Genomic DNA, 22,337 nt, shown 5'->3' on the forward strand with positions numbered 1-22,337 from the left:
GTAGCTGCAGGAAAAGATGCGTGTGATGGGATGTGAGATGAACGCACTCTGCTGTCGCTGGCTTTGAAGGTGAAGGAAGGAGCCACGAGCCAAGGCATGTGAGTAGCTTAGTTGCTGGAAGTGGCAAAAACAGATTCTCCCCTAGAGCCTCTGGGAAGAAACAGCCCTGCCGACACTTTGAGTTAGCCCAGTGAGACCCATGTCAGACTTCTAAACTACAGAACTGTGAGATAATGAATTTGTGTTTTAAGCCACCAAGCTTGTAGTAATTTGTTACAATAGCAGTTGAAAACTAATATACCTAGCTTCACGCTGTTTCTCAAGCTGATCATAACGTTGAAAATAAGCTGCTTCTTTATACTGAATTATTGAATTCTGATAGACTTCAAGGTCTAATGTAAATCTCACCTGCTCCATTCTTCGCAGAGTCTTGCAGTCAAAATCCATCTCTCTAATCCTACCATATTTACCTAAAACCTTATGTCCTATGTCAGCACTTTCTCTCTTTTGTGTGTTGTATGTGTGCTTTTCTAACCTGTGCTATGAGTGCCCAGAAAATAAGATTTGCATATTTATTTTTGTATCCCTTCACAAAAGCTTTGCATTCGAAACAATACTTTTTGAAGCAAATTGTAAAAATGCAACAGAGGAAATGATACTAAACATGGAGTCCTAAATGCCCACAAGATGGAGGTATTTCCTTTAAAAAAATTTCATTTATCCCATGAGATTATTTCTCTTTGACCCCTTTTGAAAACAGAAATCCAGTTTTTGGTTGAAAGTGGGAGTGTTGGAATTTCAACAGTCTTGTATTTACAATAATAATTTTAGGATTTAAAAAATCTTAAATAATGAAAATTTTCTTGACCATTTTAAAAGTTAATATGCACATACATTAGAAAATAAATATGTATGTGTATATATATATTTATTTACCTTCCGGGCCTTTCATAAACAACATAACTACATATTCATGGGCAGTGCAGGCTAATGATGGACTATGTTTTGTTGAGCATAGTTTCATTACATAGTACATTTTCTGTGTTGCCTTTAGCAGGTTGGGAGAAAATGGGAAATTGTCCTACTTGCTGCAATTTAATTTCACCTGTTCTATTAGAATACAAATTAAAGTCAAGGATGCTCTCTCCTAAAGACTCTTTAAGGGGTGAAATTCCAGTTTGTGTAAACATGTTTGGCTGTAATGAATTTAGAATGCGTAGATGTTTATGATGTCTTCTGACAAGCGGGTTTTGAATATGTAGGTTCATTTGTATGCCATTATTAGTTCTTTCTAAAGATGTCTACCTTAAAAATTGCCTCTAATTCAAGTGCCAGTTATCTTTAAGTAATGGATGATTAGTTTCTAATAATGTCCTTTCCTGAAAGCTACTTGTTCTTCTCTTTCCAATGCCAAATTTATCACGGATCTGTGTTCTAGGAGATGAGAGAATCTGTGTGTGGGAGGTGTATGGACACACCAAGTTACTTGGTTTCAAAGTGGGTAGATTGACAGTTTGAAAGTGTAATTTAAGCTATGAAGGCAGGGTGGAAGATAATTTAAATTCATCAAAAATACATGAGATTCTGGATTCATCCTTTTTAAGGTGTGCAGCATTAATGTTCATAGTGATCTAGGACTATTATATCTGAAAGCATCCTAGCCATAACGGCACTATGACAGGCAAAATTTAGGCTTGTTTGAGTAACCTGTCAATAACAGTCTCCAAATATTGAAAGAACTTCAGACAGAAAAGGAGGAAAATTATCTCGTGCAGTGTGGCGTTAAAGGAAAAATTAGAACCTATGGCTAAATTTGGGGGGAGGTAGAATTCATTCACTACCAGAAAGCATCACTTTGCATCAAGAGCTGTGCAATCATGTTGTGCACTTTTGATAAACAAAAGGCTAATTGATCACTTTTTAAGACAGATTGTATGGGAAATGTGGTGTTGGGTGACCTTTGTGACTTTTTTCTACCCCTACCAAACCTAAAATTCTGTGATATTATCAAAAGAACACACACACAGTCTCTATGAATTTTCTAAGTTTCTTTAAAAGAAATCCAGAAATGTGCCAACCTGTTCTTTAAGGATAATAACCCAAATTTAAAGTACTAGAGCAGACTTTACCTGCTCTTGACTTTTGTCAGATTCATCAAGATAGTACTCCCGATGCAATGATCAAGGAAACTAACTTAACCTGGAAGCATGATTGTGGTACAGGGTTTGCCAATGCTAGAGTGATGAGTAATCAGTGAGAACACGTGAAAATGAAGCCTCGGGTAAATGGAGATGGGAAAGTACATTCGACCATCATAAAAACAAGGATCACCAGCTCTTTTCCCAGTCCATACTTATTTTGCCTGCACACTTTGGGAAACCTTAATCATTCTTCATGTTGGGCAGCATACCTCACTATGGTAAGTGACATTTGAGTGCTCTTTTTCTATGAAAGAGAAACACGTTGTCAGACTTAGATATACAGCCTCTAGCTCTCCTGTGCACCATGGACATCCCCATGTTGGTCTGTGGCCTCGGTCTCCTAGAGGGATTATATTTATGGAGGTCAAGATTCTTTCAAGTTTTATCATGATCTAGAATATGTAGTTTCTAGCACAAACTAGTTTATCACCTAGCCAGTGGCAGCAAATTGCTCTGGGACTTTTAATCTAGCAAAGCGACTAGAGTCACATTTAGCTCTCATTCCTGAATAGCAACATATGGTCTCACCGAACACCTCCAGGCAAAGAAGGTGTGATTTCCATGGGACAGTGCTGATGACTTTTTAATTAGGATTCTTCTCCTCAGCATGCTGCATGCATTAACAGGTGGTCAGAAGAAAATTGAGGGTGTAGGAGTGCCTGAGAAATGGGGGAACCCTTGGTAATTGGCGTTAGAAATGGGAGAAAATTGTCCAGAGAAGCTTCTGCGGAGGAAAAATAAAGAAAATATTCATGCCGTGTGGAAGGTGGGAGTTACAGAGGGTGGTAGCTGATAATACAAAATAATCTATTATTACGCCTTTCTCAGCAAGTTAAAAATGCTGTAGTGATGTGGTAAGAGCTATTAGCCTATTCTGATTAAAGAGAAAGCAAGTTTCATGAACATAATTCATTCTCAGACTAGCATATGTAAAAGCTTCTAATTATCACGGCATACACTTGGTTAAAATTTGGAGCCAACCAGAATCAGCTTCAACATATGCAATTTATTTAGACTCCATGAGGCTCATTTTCTTCATCTTTAAAATGAGAATAATACGTTCCTTAATTGCATTATCTTGCAAGTTAAAGTAAATGAAATAATGCAGAGAAGGCACTAGGCTGGTATCCATCCATAGGTAGTATTCAAAAAGTAGAATTAAATAGTATGTTCAGGGCCCAAGCTAAGAAACCTCTAAGTTACTAAAAACAGTCTTTTTTTTACTGGAGTAGCCCACACTGAATACATGTACTGTACTGGGAGAAAGGGAACTATGCAGCCTCGATTTAATAACTCGCTTTGCTTCTGGATACTTAATACATCTTCTGTGCCTTAATTTCCCTACAGTTCCAGGAGTTCGATAGCACTAAATGCTCTCTTATCTCACAGAGAAGCCAGAAAGGTAAATACTATGAGTCCGAATAATATTTCCATTCAACCAAAAAAGGGCATTTGGAGGAAACTGTAGTGCATTTTCTTAAGACCTGAATGATCAACACGAGTTTTTCAGCTCAAAATCAGATCTCCTGACCCCAGTGCTACATTTGTGCCTGACAAACATCAGTTTTTACACCGTGAGAGGGAGAAATCTCAAAACCTAATAGATATTTAGGTACATGGCAAAGGCATTGTTCCGAAGGATGAGAATGAAGGAAAGAATGCCGTAACTTCTTGTCTTTCTTGAATGCATAATGGATGCTGCATCATGACTAAGCCACTCCTTTGTCTTTTGTCTTTTGATGATGTTGTAAACATAATATTGGACAAATAACATCTCAGTAAATACTTTTGGATTTTATTTTTGAATGACTTTCTGGTAAAATAGAAAGTAAAATCATGAACACATATTTAGCTAGGAGCTAAGGATTAAAAAAACAAATATAGGTCTACGGCCCTGCCACCCTGAACAAGCTCGATCCTGTCTGATCTTGGAAGCTAAGCAGGGCCAGGCCTGGTTAGTACTTGGATGGGAGACCACCTAGGCAGACAGGTGCTGTAGGTGTAAAAAATAAAATATAAGGGATTGTAAGCTGACAAGGTCCTTGCAACCTGTGAGGTCAACCAAGGGTTTCCTCGCCTAGCGAATAATTATGATTAACTGAGAAATATTAATGTAGGTCTGTGTAAAATGACTTGTAAACACCACAGTATGGTGTTGAGGATTTTAGGGAAAGATTTTCCTCTTTTAAATAGGCTTTTGTGACCAAAACATAACATGATAAAAAATTTTGTATAAATTATGCATTAATATAACAAATTGAGCACCTTTTCTTCTGGTTATGGCAATTTTGTTGGCATGTGAGTAAATCAATTGAGGATTCTGACATTAAGGACATTATGAAAACGTACATAAATACTTACTGAAAAGAATTAGCATAGTGTTTGTATGGCATTAATTGGAGAAGCACAAATTAGCAGCATTAGGTGAGAACCTCCCCCTACTCCCCACCCAGGTCTTGCATTTGTATTTGGTAGATCATTAAAACATGCTTTCATAGAGATTATTTCACTTTCGGTGTCCAACAACCCTGTAAGATTGAGTTCCCATTTTTCAACTACAAAAACTGACTTAGAAAGGTTTAAAGAATAGTCTTAAGTTCACACAGCGAAATAATAGGGGTTCCAGCACTTGAACCTGGACTTCTTGATTCTAGCATCACATATTGGTGGACAGCTGTCTGCCCAAACCCCACCTCTTTTTTCTGAACTATTGCTTGAGAAGGACTATTTGGTGACTTTGCTCTACAACTAGAAGTGGCAGATAATGTTTAACTACCAAATACCTCATCACTTTAAACACCCAGTATCTAGGGAATGATCATTCCGAGAGATTCTCTAAGGAAATAAATCTTTGTTGATTTGTTTTATGCTCTAGAAGGTTTGATTAAAATATTTCACAAGGAATAGATAATTGAGGAATTGGAGCACCTTCCTGTCATCCACAACCCTGCAACTAGAAGGCACTGCATAAAGCATGTCATATTTTAGCGAAGACAGCATTCAGTGAAGGCTCTTATAATTAATATGAGTTGCAACACCTTACAAACCAATATATAAAATGCTGGAAAGAACACTAAATTTTTTACTATATTAATCAAAGTTCCCCAGTGGACCCTAAAGCAATTAATACCAAAAGAAAGGGAGTAAAAACATCCAACTGTTGCATTAGCACCTTCCATCATATTACCTCTTTCTCTTATTAGTGTGTATCCATGTTCTTTTCTCTAGCTTAGCTAGACTTAATATTCTGGAAGCTAACAATGTTATCTGCAGTAGACCACAACCACTTTTATACATTTTACTTAATGAATTAAACAAATATATACTGATAGACGCATCTTTTGCCTGGGAGCTATTGTAGAATGTGGCATTTGGTGAGTATTTAAAGATCGACTGAGTTACTAAAAGAGGGAACTGCCATTCCAATGAGATGTATTGATGCTTTATTGTGTATTACTGCCAACCATTTAATGGCTGTATAAATTACAACAAAATAAACAAACACTTCAGTGTTTGCTTGATGATTTCTTACTGGACAAGTGAAGCAGTTTAATTTTTTCATGCCTTGTCTTTAAGGAGTTAAGGACAACAAGAACAGAATGAAAAGGGACTGTATGACCTCAAGACAGACCTCAAGCACACAGTGTTTAAATGAAGTTTTCCACTTATGCAGAAAGTAGGAAATTTAGTGTTCCAGGAAATCTAGGAAATCTTTATGCAGAAATCTATTATAAGAAAGCAAAAGGAGTCTTGAGACTTACGTAGTTAAAGAGTCCTGCAAAAGGACACTTACCTATTTCTATAAGTCAGATAAAAAACCTCATGATGGAGAGTATGTGTGGGGGTTTGAGGCATCGTCAGGAGAATGGCGTCAGTGCAGGGGATGCAGCGGCAGTTTAGTACCTGTACTGAAAAGAAAGGGAGAGGGTTTGGAGAGCATTGGCCTAGGGGAGCAGTGCACAAATAAGGGAATGATGAGTGATTCCTGGAGACATGAGTGGGTTAGCAGGATGAACAATAAGCTGATAAGTGGTCTTAAGCTGAGGTAAATGGTAGAGTGGGAGGAAGCTAGAAAAAGGACTATTTGGCAAAACGTTGAGAAAAGTGTGAGGTTTTGATCTGAATGCAAAATGCCCCGGTAAGCAACCATGTGAACTGTAACCTTGTGTTTTTAATGGAAATTAAGACAGTCTGACAAGAATGATAGCATACTTATGGGAAGGGATGTGTGAAATAGAGACCATTCTGGGAAAATAAAATAGAGCATGTAGTCCCTATCACCATAAAGCCCCTTGGTAAATAAAATATGGAGAAAATGTTCTTTGCTCAGAAACTCTGAACCAAGAATCCTTTTGAAACACAGAAGAGGTTAAGTAACTTGCTTAAATTCACAGAAGTATTTAACAATGATGAGCATAAAACCCACATTTCTTCTTGCATTGGACCTTTCCATACGTTACTTATACTGACATAAAGAATTGTGAGTAGAGTGAGCAAACATGAAAAATGGAAAAAGATATTGCGATGGAAGGCATCGCATAAAGTAGAGTGTTGGAAGCCAACTTTTCCATGGGGGGTTAATGGCACAGGTGTGAAAGTAACAAAAACAAATCATAAAGGTAAAACAGTCATCACCCTACCAGACTCATCGAGCAGTGAACCAAGCAGAGCAAAATGTGAAAATAATATTCAAGTTGTCAATTGTGGAATGTAGTGTCTCCTTAAATGTGATTGCCCTGACAGTAGGTGACAGAACCTCTAAGAAACGATGAGCTGATGACCTCGATTACAGGGAAAGTGTCAACTTTAGTTGACAATGTGGGAGTATGTAGAATCCGGAAACAGGCCCATCAAGTTTATCTGTGGAAAATGGGGAAGAAAAGGAAGACTGAAAAAACACAACAAACTAGAATATCTTGCAAACAAGGAATCCACATTTCCTCTGGAATATAAATTCCACAAAGACAGGGATTTTTGTAAGTGTTATTCACTACTATATCGCCAAATTTCAGAGTAGTGCCTGGCACATGGTAGTCATTCAATATTTTTTGGGTGGATGGATTGATTATGAGTAGATAGGTGGATGATGAATGAATGCCTGATGCTTTTTCTCAACCTCTGCACAATAATGGGAATTCACCTAAGAGTTGAAGAAATTCCCTTCATGTGCTCAACAGCCCACTACAGCTCAAAAATGATATGAAGGACATCTAATTTTTTTCTAATTCTCAGTAAAGAACATTGAATGGTGGAAGGTAGAAATCACCAGGATAATAATTGGATTCCATTTTCTTTGGTGCACTGAGTAAGAACCTCCTATTTGTGCATACAGCTGACAACATAACAATAGATTTGGCTGTTTTTGGGTGTGTGTGTGTGTGTGTGTGCACTTGTACTATAGGATCTTTACATCTAGATGCAGATCCATGTGATATGTTCATCAGAAATATCAATTGTGATTTTTCTTTTTATGTTCTACCCACCCCTTTGTTGATTAGGTATCACAGTTCATCCTATCTTATCTACTTTCTGATCCTTAGTATGTGCAAAAACAACATATATTTTCTTTTTTTTTTTTGGTTTGGCACTCAATTTTATTTTGTTTGTTTGATTTTTTTCCCCTCATTTTACCCAGCTACCTCACTAAAACAACTCGAAGAGAATGTTTCCTAGCTCCCAAAACAGGGATAACAACTGTTGAGAGGTGGATTATGGGAATATATGATACCCTTCCAGACATGATATGTATGCTAACATTCTGTGTAAGAGTTATTACTATCATAACAGGGTTTGTGCACATTAAGTATTCTATGGGCTTCCTTATTTTTGCTGGTCTCCTTTGTAATTGAGGTGGAGCCATAGGCCTAGTTCTGGTCATTGGACAAAAGCATGATACGTTACTTCTGAGTAGAGGTTGTTATAAGCCAGCATGATGCCTCATCTTTCACCTTCTCTGCCTCAGCAACCTTGAAGGCCACATGTTGAGATAGTGGCATCGAAAGATGACAGGATGATGGGTCCCTGAGTCCTGGAGAGAGGAGGTTTCCCATTGACCTGCTTTGGATTTTATGTGGGCAAGAAATAAGCCTTCATTGTATTAGGCCACTGAGATTCATTGCTTGTTGCAGTAGCTAAGATAAATTATCCTGACTAATAAAGTTTTATATAAGGCTTTAGTGAACTAAACCACTTTATAGTGGTAGAGAGGAGGCCTCCCAGAGGAGTGAATTATAAATCTCTCCTTAGGTGGTTGAAACTGATTATCCGAGCCTCAGTAGGTGAGGTCACTCATTAGGTAAATCACTTAACTCGTGGGGGGTTGAACTGTGAGGGAGAAACAGGGAGTGAGTTCAGTGTCCTCCCCAGGTGGGTCGCGGGAAGGCTTAACCTGAACTTTTCACATTTGGTGGATTAGTTAAGAATATCCAGAGGTAAGAGGAAGAGTCTTTGCTTGTTTGGTTTTGGTTTTGCTTTACTTTTATTTTTCCTAAACGTTAACAAAAATGTAAACAAGTTTAATTCTGGAATCCAGCCTTCATGCTATCAGTGACATTTGGAATGAGAGCACCCCAATGAGAATGCAAGACAAAGGAGGGCTGGATCTGAGACTGCTGCACATCTGTTTTTCTCTACCACAGCCTGCCCATTTTTGCTAAACATGTCTAAACAGTGGTCACATATAGGCCCAAAAGGTGACAAAAGCAGCTATCACAGCCATCCAGAGCCTGGCAAGTCTTTCCCTGTGCTGATCTGTCCCAGGACTTGAGCTTTGCACTTACCTGTGCTTCTGTAGGACCTTCAGCCTTCTAAAGTGCTGCAGGCTTATCCTGAGCTTCCAGCTTTGAGCAAGCCCTTCCCTGTGGTTTCTCAAGGAACCCAACCATAGCACAGGCCTGACTCCTCTGTGGGAGGAGGAGGGGCAAGCGAGGCAATTTCGACATCTTCTTTGAGATTGTTTTTGTCCCCAAAACATTCCATACTGTTTTGCATTTTGTTTCAACGAGAAGGTGGGGACAAATTGTTCTGGCTCCTAGTTTCTTGTTCTTATTTAAGTTTTTAAAAACTGTGGCATAGGTACATGTTATTGGTACTTATGAGCATCATGACTCATCTCATTTCTATTCAGAGCATATGTGGGGAGTTTGCCATCCATACTGTACTCGGAGAAGTATCATCTCATTCTACAATTGAACATCCATTGAGCACCGGCTGGCAGGTTCTGGCACCATCATTTTCAACTACTGTTTACAGAGCACCCACTGGCTACTTGGTCTGGAATAAGTGGAGCAGTTAACAGACTAAAAGTTCTTTGAGGGTAGTGCTTTTGTTGTCATTGACTCTGCAATTTCAGGCAGTATGTTGCATATGGGGACCTCAGTTAATATCTCTTGTGTAGGATTTTCAAGGTAGTGGTGCTGTGTGAGAGCTGGAGTAACACTCGCTCAGGCCTACTTGCTGTCTCTTACTATTGGGTGAGGATCAATGTTGCTGGAATCACCTTTTAACAAGCCTCCTAATGACTTTGCTACAAACACAGATTTCAGGAACCACTGAGTTGGGCCATGGACCTTCGCAGGCATAATGGAATGCAAATTACCAGCCTCCATGAATGATGCCTGAGATCCAGTTTTGGTTTTGATATAAAATTAGCCAGACATGTCATCTCTCTCTGAGTGTTAGTCTATTCATCTAGCTATAAAGATGTCCTAAACGATTGCAGAGTTTTCTTCCAAGTCTAAAATTTAAGAGATCTCTTTCATTCATATACGCATTTTCCCACATACATGATTTTGGGTGTTGTGTATGAAGACTAATAAGGAGAAAGGCATATCTTCTGGCCTATAGGATGTGAATACACTCTGTCCTTACCTGAGAACCTCACGATAAGGGGTCAGAGGAGTAACTGTCCTCAACATCACTACTGACAAGATACTTCCCTTAATTTCCAGGCTGTTTTTCTTCTATTATCTCCTTGCCCTGCCTTCTAAAAGGCTACTTGTCCTAAATTAGCCTCAAGTGAAATTCAGACCTCTCCTGAAAATTAAGACAACCCTCTATCTACAGCAGTTCTTTTCTGTTTGTTTTTCTCCTCAAAGCTCAGGCTGGAAAAATAAATGAAGGGTTATGCATATGTATCTTTTCATTTTTTTCAAGCTTCACAGCCCAGGGTCTGGACGTTGAGCTGTGATGCTTTGATCACTTATTCTGGCATTAATATTGATTTCCATTCTGTTCCCCTCTTTTTTTTTTTTTCTCCTTTGCTCCTGGAATTAGGTCCCTCTTTTCAGTGTTCGCTTCTCATTCCTCTTGTGATCATTAAAGCAGGGCATTCATTTGAATGTTTAACATTAGTTGTGTTTACCAACATCCATTATGTTTACCAAGCAGCAGCCCCCTTGCGAGTCCTGGTTTTTCTGATGTGCTGTACTTAAAATGACACTCCTAATCGTCTCACGTAAATGTCTTTGTAAAAGGCATTTGCACATAAATGTCTTTGTGAAAGGCATTTGCCTGTTTTGGCGATTCATTTTACTTAATTTTGAAGTTAATTTTAAAGTTTTCATGTGTTTGAATCTTAGAATTTAACTTTTTTCCTTCTTTCTCTCTGATTAGTTTAAGAATTTACTTTTCCGTGATAACTATTCGTAGTGTACATGTTGCTTCCATAAACCTGGACTCATGGTATTTTATCTTCTCTTTGGTCTTTTTAAAATTTTCTCTTTCTCAGCCATTATGTTATTTGAGTATATACCTGCATAATTTCAAAGTCTATATAAAATCAGCTTTTCTCAGAATGTTCGCCGTTTAAAGATGCCACTACTAATGGTGTTTTTTTGTGCCAAAAATATTTTTGAATTTATGAGTGTGTAGAAAATTTGAATGGAGCTATGCACAGGCTATTCTGACACAGGCTATTCTAAGACAATCATGTCTGGCTATTAAACAATACAAAAGGAAAAAAGAATACTAAAAACTGTTACGTCCAGTGTCTCATGAACCAAAAACTTAATATTGTGTTATTCTGTACTTTTTACCAAACACCCATTAATTATCATTCAATGGCTATATCTGGATACATAGTAGAACTTATAAAAATTACATAATTCTACCCTGTCTTGAATGCTTGCTGGTAATTAACAAAGTTACCATATTTGAGTTTCTATATTTTTATTCCTCAAAACTAGTGGTTTAAGGGAGCGGCTTCATAGTGTAGTGGTTAGCACCTTTACTTTACACACAGAAAGTTCTGGGTTTGTGCCCCAGGTAGAGCCATGGACCTGAGTTCGCCAGCCACACTCCCCCGCCTCTTCCACTTCCTCCCACCCAGGAGTGCACCAAGCCCCAGGGTATGTGTGCAAGAGTGAGAATGTGTGGGAGGAGATGCCCCACCTTCAGAGATCCAGTTCTTAAGGGAAATGGCAACATCCATAGGTCAGGGGTGGAAGTGGGGTGGGGGGAATTAAAGAGGCAGAAAAAAAAACTAGTAGTTTAAGTAGGAAGACATCTTTGAGCATGATCATTGATAAATAAAAGTAAATATTCATAAGAAATTTTAAATTCTGTGCTAGAGAACAGACATTACTAATGAAGATAAATAAAAGGCCTTGTATTAATCAACAGAATTTTATTTTGAGAAGGAATGGAGTTTACAAATTTATAGTTCATGCACTTACCAGTGCTCTTCCTTGTCATAGCCTTAGATACTGATTGACACATCTTAGACTAATATTCAGAATCTCTGTTATAAAAGGAGATAATCCAAACTAATCAAATGTTTCCCACTGCAAAAAGTTAGTTTTTATTTAGCTTATTTCACAATATAACAAAATCTGTGTGAGCCAACAGAGTGGCCTTAGTTTAAATATTGACATAGTGACTGTTCTTTCAGGTTGGTGACTAAACAGCCTTTAATCAGATATCAGTAGTCCGTAGGTTAGAAATACATATATGAAAGCCCCTTCTTCAGCAACTTCTACAAGTGACCTGTTGTCATAAAAAAAGTTATAACATTGTACTTAATATTCTGATAAAAAAAATAAGTAAACTTAGCTTTCAATATTTGTTCTTGCTAAAATTCTTATTTCAAAATCCTGTGCTCCCCCAACCTGCGATACTTGGTTTTAAAATCATTTCTTCATAAGGGAAACAAATTTAAGCCGAAGACCATGATTTACTTAGGTGTATGTCCATCTATGAAAGAAGAAATCAACACTGGATTCTGACCCTTAATTTGGGTTTTATTTTAAATGTTCTTGAATATCAGATCTGAAGTTGATGGTATTGAAATGTGTTAATAACATTAAACAGTCTATGCTTTTTGATCAAGTGTGAGGTATCTGAGGAAGCAGAAAAGTACAGCATTCTTTAACCTGCTTTTAATTAGATCGTTAGAGATTTAAGACTATTGGTTCAATTATACTGCAGCTTCTCACTTTTAGCTATTGAATTTATTTAAATTACATTTCAAACTGGTCATTGTACAAGGAGGTTTTAGAAAATTTTCTGAATAAAATAAAGGGCAATACTTTGGAGAGAATTATTTCTTTTTATTTATTTTTTTGGAGAATTTTATTTTACTTTAAATTTTTCTTTTTTAGAGTTGATATTTAATAGTTTTAGGTGTACAGCATAGTGGTTAGACATTTATATGATTTATGAAGTTATCCTCCTGATTAGTACCCAGGTGGCACCACTATACATAGTTATTACAATATTATTGATTATATTCCCTATGCTGTACTTTACATCCCCATGACTATTTTGTAACTACCAATGGAAATTCTAAGTTAATGCAAAATAAAACAAACAAATACCTTGAAGCATTTTGGAATACCTAGAGGAAAGCCTTTGTTTTGTTAGAGTTGACAATGAGATTAAGAACTCACTAGATTTTGAGAATTATTTTGTTTAGGCATGACAGGGATCAGATCTTTCTTCTTTGGAGTTTCTGAGGAATCTTGAAGAGGTTTCTTGGTAGAAAAAGATAAAATACAAAATACTTTTCAGTTTAATTCTGGTTGATATGGTAAAACAAAACAAAAATCATTATTAATCAATATGAATTGAGGCCTACTGTATGAGAAGGTCTGTTCTAGTTGCTAGGAAACATCAGTGATTAGAAGGGACACATCTGTTTCTATAGGGCTTACATTCTAGTAGGGGTGGAACAGAAAATATAAACTCCTAATTAAGTGAACTGTGGAGAAGGCTAGAAGGCGAAAATGTTATGCAAGTTAAGAATAGCACAAGATAAAGGAGGTCAAGAGCGGTTGCCATTTATTTGGAATGGTTAGGGTGGCCCTTATTGAGAAGATAACCTTTGAAGCTAAATGGGGAAATTAACAATATAGGCATCAAATAAGAACATTCCAGGCAGAAGGAAGAGCTCAAGCAGAGCCTCTTCAGTATCAGAAGCCAGTGGGGTTGTAGAATGTGCGTATAGTTGATAGGGGAAGCATATGGTAATCAGGAATCAGTTGACAGTTTTGAACAGAGTATGAAATGCTGTGATTCACCTTTGAAAACCATTGCCATGGCTTATGTCATACTGCTGGAGCCCAAGGGAGAAAGTAGTGAGGCTGGTTATGAGACAGTTACCATTGTTCAAGTAAAAAAGTATGATTGCTTTGATCAGGGTAAGAGCAATAGTTACAGCAAGGAAGAAGTCCAGTTTGGATATATCTTGAAGGGACAGCCAATACGATATTTGGATAAATTGGATTTAGAATGTGAGAAAGACTATCAACAGTGACTCTAGACACCTTGGTCTGGGTATCTAAAAGAATAAAGTTGTCTTCATTGAGATGGGAGAGAATCTGGTCGAATATGTTGTGGGGTGGGGACTGAGAATTCAGTTTTCGTTATGTGTAGTTTAAGATGACAATTAGACTTCTAAATGGAGACTGAAATGGAGATGTCGAGTTTTTTTGATACATCTGTAATTTTTGAACTAAGTGAGAACCTGAGAAGTCAATAGGTTCTTGCAAAAGGTCTCAGGAAAAGTCTCTTAGTTGATCCCCTGGATGAAAATAAAATGTTGGAGCCAACTGACTTTATTTCCTTTTTAACATGTAAAGCTGCGCACACATTTTATTGGGCAAACATGTTCTGCCAGAGAAGGGATTGACCTTTAACACTGAATGAAGTGCTCACAGCCCATCTGATGGGTCAGAGGACTAGAGAGCAGAAGGTAGAGGGGTAATATTATTCCTGTTTCTATCAGAGCTGAGGCGTGGGTGTTTGCTCTTAACTCTGTATTTAGTGCAATGGAAGACAACCACAAAAAAAAAAAAAAATAGAAAACTTAATTCAAAGTCCCACCTTATATAGTGGATTTGTACTGTAAATACTTAAACATATGATGTATTAATTTTTCTATATTGTGTAGTATTAAACTCTAGAATAAATACTCTAACCTCTGAATTCAGGTATAAAATAAGGATTAGTCTTTTAAGAAATGTAATAATGAAAAAGGTTAAAATAATATATATGTAAGTCTAAAATTGTCCAGTCTTATTTCAAGTCAAATGTTTCCTTGTGATTATCATCACATATGCAAAATTGGATCTTATGCTAATATGGATAGAATTTTATATTTTTAATCTTTATTTAATATTGTCTTTTTGTTCGATTGGGTTTTTGTTGTGATTTTAAATATCCCACTCCAACACCCTCCAATTTCCAAGATAACTAGTGTTAACAGCCTGATACCTTTGTGTATGGTATCGAATGTATTAAAGAGTGAGAAAAAAGAATTTTCTAAAAAGTTGGATTTGAAGTGTCATAGAGGTAGATAAGTAAGTAGATAGAGAATATATATAATTTTCAGTCTATGCAAATCTATTTGTAGCTAGACCGAATAGTGAATATCTCTTCAGGTCTATAGATACAGATGCAATCGTTTTTAATACCCACACACTATTACATGTTATTAATTAACCGCGATGTTTTAATTAGTGGATGAATAATCAAGATGATTTTCCTTTTTTTCGGTACTGACTGTAGTGCTTGTAAAGCACATGCAGTGTCTGGCAGAGAGTAAGCACATAATAAATGCTAGATGTTAACTGTTGGCAAATTTAATAGGTAATAAGCACTGGAGTCCAAATTTGAGCACATTTCTCTCTCTCTCCTAAGCCATGCACTAACATTTACTATGACTTCCATAACTTCCCTAACCTCCTTTTATAACAGCTCTAACACTTCTTGATCTTAAGATCTTCCTTGAATTTGAAACCAATGTCTGACCTTATGGTGGATAATTCCATTTGTACAATATTTCACACTAAACTTTTGACTTCAAAATTAAACTTGTCTTCCCTCCAAAGCTAGTTCTCTCCTACATTAAAAAAAATATATATATATATCATTATTACCAATATCCCTTTACTCATTTGTGCCTGAAACTTGATTATCATCCTGTATATTTTTAACATATTTACCTCCATAATCTAGTTAATCACAAAGATGTGCTGATTGGATTTTGCCCAAGTTCTTGAATACTTTTTTTCCTATTACTTTTATTGTCCTAGTTGAAACTTAATTCCATGTCTTTATTCCATTAAATATATCCTACCATATACCAAATTAAGCTATTAGAATATGCTTTATATATGTCACTTTGTATCTGAAACAAGATAAAGTACATCTTTTAATCTAGAGACTGAAAGTCACTGAGTAATGGCATTTTATGAGGAAAGGACATTAGTTCAAGGCATGTTCTCTAGCATTTCAGGTGACTGTGTTTCATTGAGCTGTGGCTTGACTACACATATTAGCAGGGTCTACACTCGTTCTCAAGAGAGATGTTTAATTTTTAGATAATTCAGATTGTGAGCATGTTTGTCCTAAACTTAAGTTAAATATGCCTTTCATTGCTTTCCACCTTTTTTAAAACTTTGCTTTTTGAAGTTCCAGAATAAGTATAATTTCTTCAAAACATAATTTTCAAATCCATAAAGATCTGTATCTCATTTTATTGCATTCCTAGTAACTACTGACTTTTATGTTGCTAATACAACAAACTTTCTAGTTTCTTTGCCATCTCTGTCAGCCAGTTCTGGAAACACTAAAAATTCTCTTAAAATACAGACCTTAGAATTAAAAACAGTTGTCTAAATGAGGCCTGACAAAATAATATTTATTAATTCACCAGTATTTTTTTCAGTACTTACATCCTTCAGATTCAATATGTGCTAGATAAATATATGAAACAGAAAAATACTAACTTCATGAAACTTGGGAGAGACCAGAAATACAAACATTGACTCTAAAAATGAACATTACCTTTAATTAACATTAAAGCGATCCTTCCAATTTTTTTTAGTGCTTTTGTTCAGTCCCACATGAATTAGGAGACACTGATCATCAGGAGTTTTTAGTCTTGGAGGGCAACCCTCCAAATCTCAGATTCATCCATTAGTAGCACAACGATTAAATCTCCTCTAATATTGTAAACAAATTAGTTTCTGAAAGACCCTTCGTAAGTTTAGAGTGACATCTACTGATGGTGGGCAAATGAGATGACTTCATGTATCTGTAAATTCACTTGCCATAAAGAGCTCAAGATACTCAATCTTTATATATCCCCAGTCACTAGCAGGAGGTGTGTGTATGAGAGGTTGGTCATAGTCTCTTTCATACACTTCTAGAAGACTAGTCTTTCTGAAGCACAGATTAGATTGGTTTACCCATCAGGGTGGCTGTTACTGAGGAAATTTGGCTTGAAAGGTAGAAATTGATACATTTTAATTTGACCTCTTCTGAGTAGCAATATGATTCTTCTCTCAATGTTGAACTCACTAATAGCAGAGGAACCGAAGAATGTATGTCCTTCCATGTATTAGATAAGTTTCAAGGTGCACAGAGAACACTAAGGTTTTTTTTTTGTTTTTTTTTTTTAATCTATTTTTACCCACCCATAACCTCCATGGACCTAAGAGGTATAAAATCAAAAACACCATTCATAAGAGTAGTGGTTAAATCAATATATTTAGGATGAGTCTCAAGAACAGATAAAGTATTTTAATTATTATTTTTTTTCTTTAGGCAGTCACTTAGACTGCTTTTCTGGCATGCGAGGCTCAAAATGGTTAACACAGAGGACTGCTGGAGCAGAAATTCTAGGCAGGAAATTTGTGCTGCATCCAAATTCAGGAAGATGAGGAGGGGCTTGTAAACTGGCCAATCGATTGTCTGCCTCCACAGACTTGGCTTCAATTTACAATATAATCATGTCTAGATAATGACCCTTAAGGGAAAGCTGGGTTCCTTTATCTCTCCTCGTAATGAATTAAGCATATTTATATTCAATCACCAGGACATCAATGTCAAGCTACTTGTCAAAAGCCTGTTAACGGGAAGAAAGAAAAGAAAAAAATGAAAACTGCGATCCCACAGAACCTCTTCTTTTTTTGATGGAAGCTTCCCAAAGAGCCGAAGTGTGGTGTTGCCTCTGCTCACTGCGTAGGCTTCCACAGAGGCTGGCTGGCTATTTAAGCCAGAATCTTCAGTTATTCTCATTGCCTCCCTTTTTCTCACTCTACCCAAATCTATCAGTAAGTTTTATCACTGATACTCCAAAATATATTTTTATTCCCTTTATTTTCTTCATCCTTACTGCCACTTTCTGATGCTAGGCACCATTTCATATTTCCTATCATTGAAACAGTTTCTTAACTGGTCTCCCTACTCTTACTGGTCTCTTCTTTACTTGTCTTCTCCCTTGATGGCCGTTTTCCACCTCACTCTTAACCTGGAAAAGTGATCTTAGAAGGTAAATTGTGTTGCATCACTCCCTGGCTTAGACCCTTTGACGGCTCCTTGCTGACTTTAGAATGCAATGCATATTTTATTCTTCAAGAGCTGGCACCATTTGGCTCCTATCATACTTATGTGGCCTCTTTTGAATCTTAATATCTTAACAACTAATAAATAAACTCATCTTAAATAAAGAGCCTTCCTTTAAAAAGTTTTGTTTTTACTGAGGCAAGGATGTTGTGATAGTAACACACTAAGTCACCATAATATTTTGTATAATTTCATTGGGTCATTCTCCTCTATGACAGGAGAAATCTATGAAGTCACTAGAGACAAACCCTGAGTAATAAAACACAGAAAACAGGGTAAGTAGGAGGATAATTAATGGTGTAATAATGAAAGACTGATGCCGTCTACCTTATAATTTGCCTTCAGGTTCGTTCTGGTGCTGATGATCATAATAATAATTGTCCTTCATCTCCATGGCTAAGACAATATTTCTAAAATACCTTCAGGATAACTGGACTGAGAGATGGACAGATGACTAGTATACATTTCTCTAAAATATATTAATATTTTCTGAAATTACAGTGAGGAAGAAACTGTCTAGTTTATCATATCCTTACTAAGTGCTATTCTGTAACTTTATATGAAGAGTAGCACATTTAATCTCTATAACCTTGTAAGATAGGTGACTATTAATCCATTGTATGGTGGTGCAGCCTCATGCATAGAAAGCTTTGCTATTTGATATTTCAGAGCCTAGGTTAATTTTCAGTGTGTTAACATACTTACCCTGCTGCTTTGTGATACTACCCACCAAAATACGTCTAATCTCCAAAGTAGCATAAACAGCACAGGGCAGTGAAAATATCAAAGGCTTTGTTCAGACTTTGCTCGCCAGTCTTGGTTCCCCATTTTACTAACAGCGAGACCCTGAGCACTTTTTTAATTTTGCCGTGGTTTGTTTTTCTGATCTATTAAAAAATGGAGAAGATCAGAACTTAAGAGCTGCTCTAAGGTTCAGTGAAATATCATATATAAAACTGTGATAGATACAGGGGAGAAGGTCAAACTCTAGTTTCTCATCATGGGTCCCATTGTTGGCCTTAATGTCCCAGGTCTGAGTTGCACATGGCGTCCCCTGGATCTGGATATTCTGTGGTGCTGATTTCACCTGTGCCTTTCTGCAGCTTGGGGATCACATGAGGAATAGCTCACTATTTCTCAATGTTTTAAATGTCATACTGCTTTTTTTCTTTCTAGGCAGTCATTTACTTTTGACAGCAATGAATTACTATTCAGCTTTGATTCATAGCAGTGTTGCCATATAAGGAGAGAGTGGCATATCAATGAGAAGTGCTGCTGCTTTAAATATGGGAAATATTTTCAGTAATTTCCTAATTAGCATGAGTAGATATAAAAGCCATTTGCTGAGCTCCGCAAGGAACACATTCTAATTCCTGTTATGCGTACGTATGGCTAAATTCCCTCAGCAATAATCATGTAGCACATGCCATTTAATGGTACCCATCCCCTAAACACATACCCAAGTGCCTAGAGTGAGGACAATGTGCCATAAGTTCAGTCTAGGTATTGATGCTGATTTTAGAGTGGGGCCCAATAGACATTAGAAATGTCAGTCTGAGTCTCCTTCCGATAAATGTAAATATGATCTTTGACCTTTCCTAATCCATGGAAAACTTATAAGGGATTTGAGTTTGAAAAAAAAAATTCAAGTCAAAGTATAATAGTTATTAATTTGATTTGATTTTAATCATCACCATCATCATTGGTTTGCTCCATGAGCTCAAAGCCAGTGATAGTCAGATCTATGATTTGTCATAGGAGATTAGATAAAGAAATGTGATTAAATACTATGTCTACCTTTAAAACTAGAAAAAAGATTCAAAATTAATACCTACTTCATTGAATTCAGTATCATTATTGTTCATATTAAAGTATCACACATTCCTAGTTTCTAACTCATAGGAGATATTTAGAGAGGCTTCCCTGAGTGCTAGCATTGTGGAGATGGAAGAGGCCTTATCTTCTAATGCACACTCTGAGCTGAGAGATGGGAAGTGACTTTCTCTGGATTATACAAGTGACTGCCATGAGGCTGAACACTGGGTCTACAGATTCCCAGGATGAAATCTCAGACCATACTATAAGTAAGATTTAATGAATGATTTTTTCCCCCACTATGCTCAGTACCTAAGCAGTTCTAGTTCAGTTACTCTTCTTAGAAGGTAGAGATTATCATATTCTATGGAACCTTGCAGTTCTTGCTGATCTTATAGAGGATCACAGCATTCTATCTGATGCATACACCTTATGAAATATATTTGGTGTCTTGAGTAATCTTATGTGTCAACTTGGCTATACCATGGTGCTCAGATATTTGGTCAAATATTCTGGATATTTCTGTAAAGGTGTTTTTGGATGAGATTAACATACTTTGGGTCATTACAGAAGTTAAATATTGCAACCCAGGGTATTCCACCTGTTCTGGAATCATATGACATCTGACATAGATCTAACAAAGATTTATGCTCGGTGACAATTACATTGAGCTTTATTTATTGTTTTGATTTATTTTTGTTGAAGTTTTTTTTTGTTTCCACAGTTAGTAAATATTTCCTACTTAAAAAAGAAAAAGATCACCATTTATACAAACTTTGGCTTCACTTAAATATAACCTCAGTATAAAGGATACATTATAAGTATCTTATACTATATTTATTGTAGTATGTTTTCTTAAAATTGTGAGTTGGTTCTTATTTATAACTAGAGATTTTCTTATTTAGCAATTCCATTTTCTCTTTTGGCAGCCACCAGAAACATGAGTAAAGAAATGCCTTATTTTGCTTTATTAAGGATTTTGGAGTTTCATGAAAGAGAAATATCTAGGTACCCAGGGTTTCTTCTTATGTACCAAAACTGAAGGAAACACCCCAATAATCTTGGATGGAAATGTCTTTAAGCACATCATATGATGCCTTAGCTTGGTTTAGCAGATAGAGTTATGAATATTATCATAATATTACTATGAATATTATTATCTGGCCTCTGAAAGAGAGATTGTCTCAGGAGACATTAAAAAGTTTAATCCAGGTTGTCATTTCACCAGATGGCTTCAGGTTACTTTGTATCTTGAGTTCTTGTAAATTTTGATACTTTATTTAACCAAAATTTTGTTTAACTATTTTTGTCTGTTTATTTTCTTCCTTTTCATTCATTCACCTGTAACACTTCCTTTCTGCATTCATTATTTGCTTTTAAAAAATCAATTAAATTGGATACTGTTGTTAGCAAAATAAACATAAATAGGTTGTAATAATAGGCCTAATTTTAGTGTAAAAACTTTGCAGCATTATTAGTTTTTCAATATTAGTTTACTTGTTTATATTCAGGTAGTTGAGGCTTCTGAGTGAACTTTAGGTAAAAATTTTTATAATAGGTATCATTAAGCAAGGACATCTTTCCAGTAGGTGTCACTTCAAGAAGTTTGAAGCTTTTGTGAATGTGAAATATAAATGCTGTGTTTTAGAGAACATATGATCATTTATTTACTATGTGTAATCTTAAAAAATAAACAGTAAATCGATTAGAAAGATATTGACTATTAATATGAGTACTAATTCATCTTTTAAAATTAGGCCTATGTTTGGTAAATTAGATTCCACCTAACTTATATAAAAGGTGCCATTATTTAATGACACCCCAACACTAGATCATTACATCACCATGTTCTTCCATTTTAACTGATTTTGAAAAACTAGATGTTTCCTATATTTATTTCATAAAATGAGGAATGCCAACATTATTCTCCTTGGTAGCTTGTAACAGAAAATACTCAGAATAATACTCCAAGAAGGCGGCAACCCTTTAGAAATTGTTTCTTCGTGGGAGGTTATCCTCAACTCAAAATAGTTGTCTATTTTTGCATCCTCTAGGAATGCAAAATTTGTCTATAGGAATTGACAAATTGGTATTTCATGACATGTGGATCCTTTGGTTTGATTTTTTCCCCTAGCCTGCCATACGCTTCGAGTATTTAAACTGCATTTTCGTATTATACACTTAGACCTTTATTTGCCAGAATTCAACTGTCTATCGACCATGCAACTTACTGTCATTAGCTAACATGGGAATACTTATTAATCAAGTTCCTTTTTTCTTAGGGTTTTCCCCCAATTTCTTCTCATCCCTCATCCCTCTCGTAATCTTGTAAGAGGACAAGAGTGCCCTTCAACTTCCTTTCAGTAGACGACTTTTTATAAAAGTGTTTGATAAATAATAATTAAATCATCTCAAATATTTCACTAGCTGATTTTCTTTATTTTCCATTGTTTCCCAAATGTGAGTACATTT

General features: G+C 36.3%; 1 protein-coding gene and 1 pseudogene across 11 annotated transcripts in view; both read left to right on the top strand.

Moving 5' to 3' along the window:
• UNC5D (unc-5 netrin receptor D) overlaps positions 1–22,337 on the top strand; it is a 472,257-nt gene that overhangs the window by 184,984 nt on the left and 264,936 nt on the right. The window lies entirely within an intron of this gene.
• On the top strand, positions 4,086–4,203 carry LOC118609832 (annotated as a pseudogene).

This window comes from Rousettus aegyptiacus, unplaced genomic scaffold (genome assembly GCF_014176215.1).
Source record: "Rousettus aegyptiacus isolate mRouAeg1 unplaced genomic scaffold, mRouAeg1.p scaffold_m13_p_11, whole genome shotgun sequence".
In the NCBI taxonomy this organism is placed as follows: domain Eukaryota; kingdom Metazoa; phylum Chordata; class Mammalia; order Chiroptera; family Pteropodidae; genus Rousettus; species Rousettus aegyptiacus.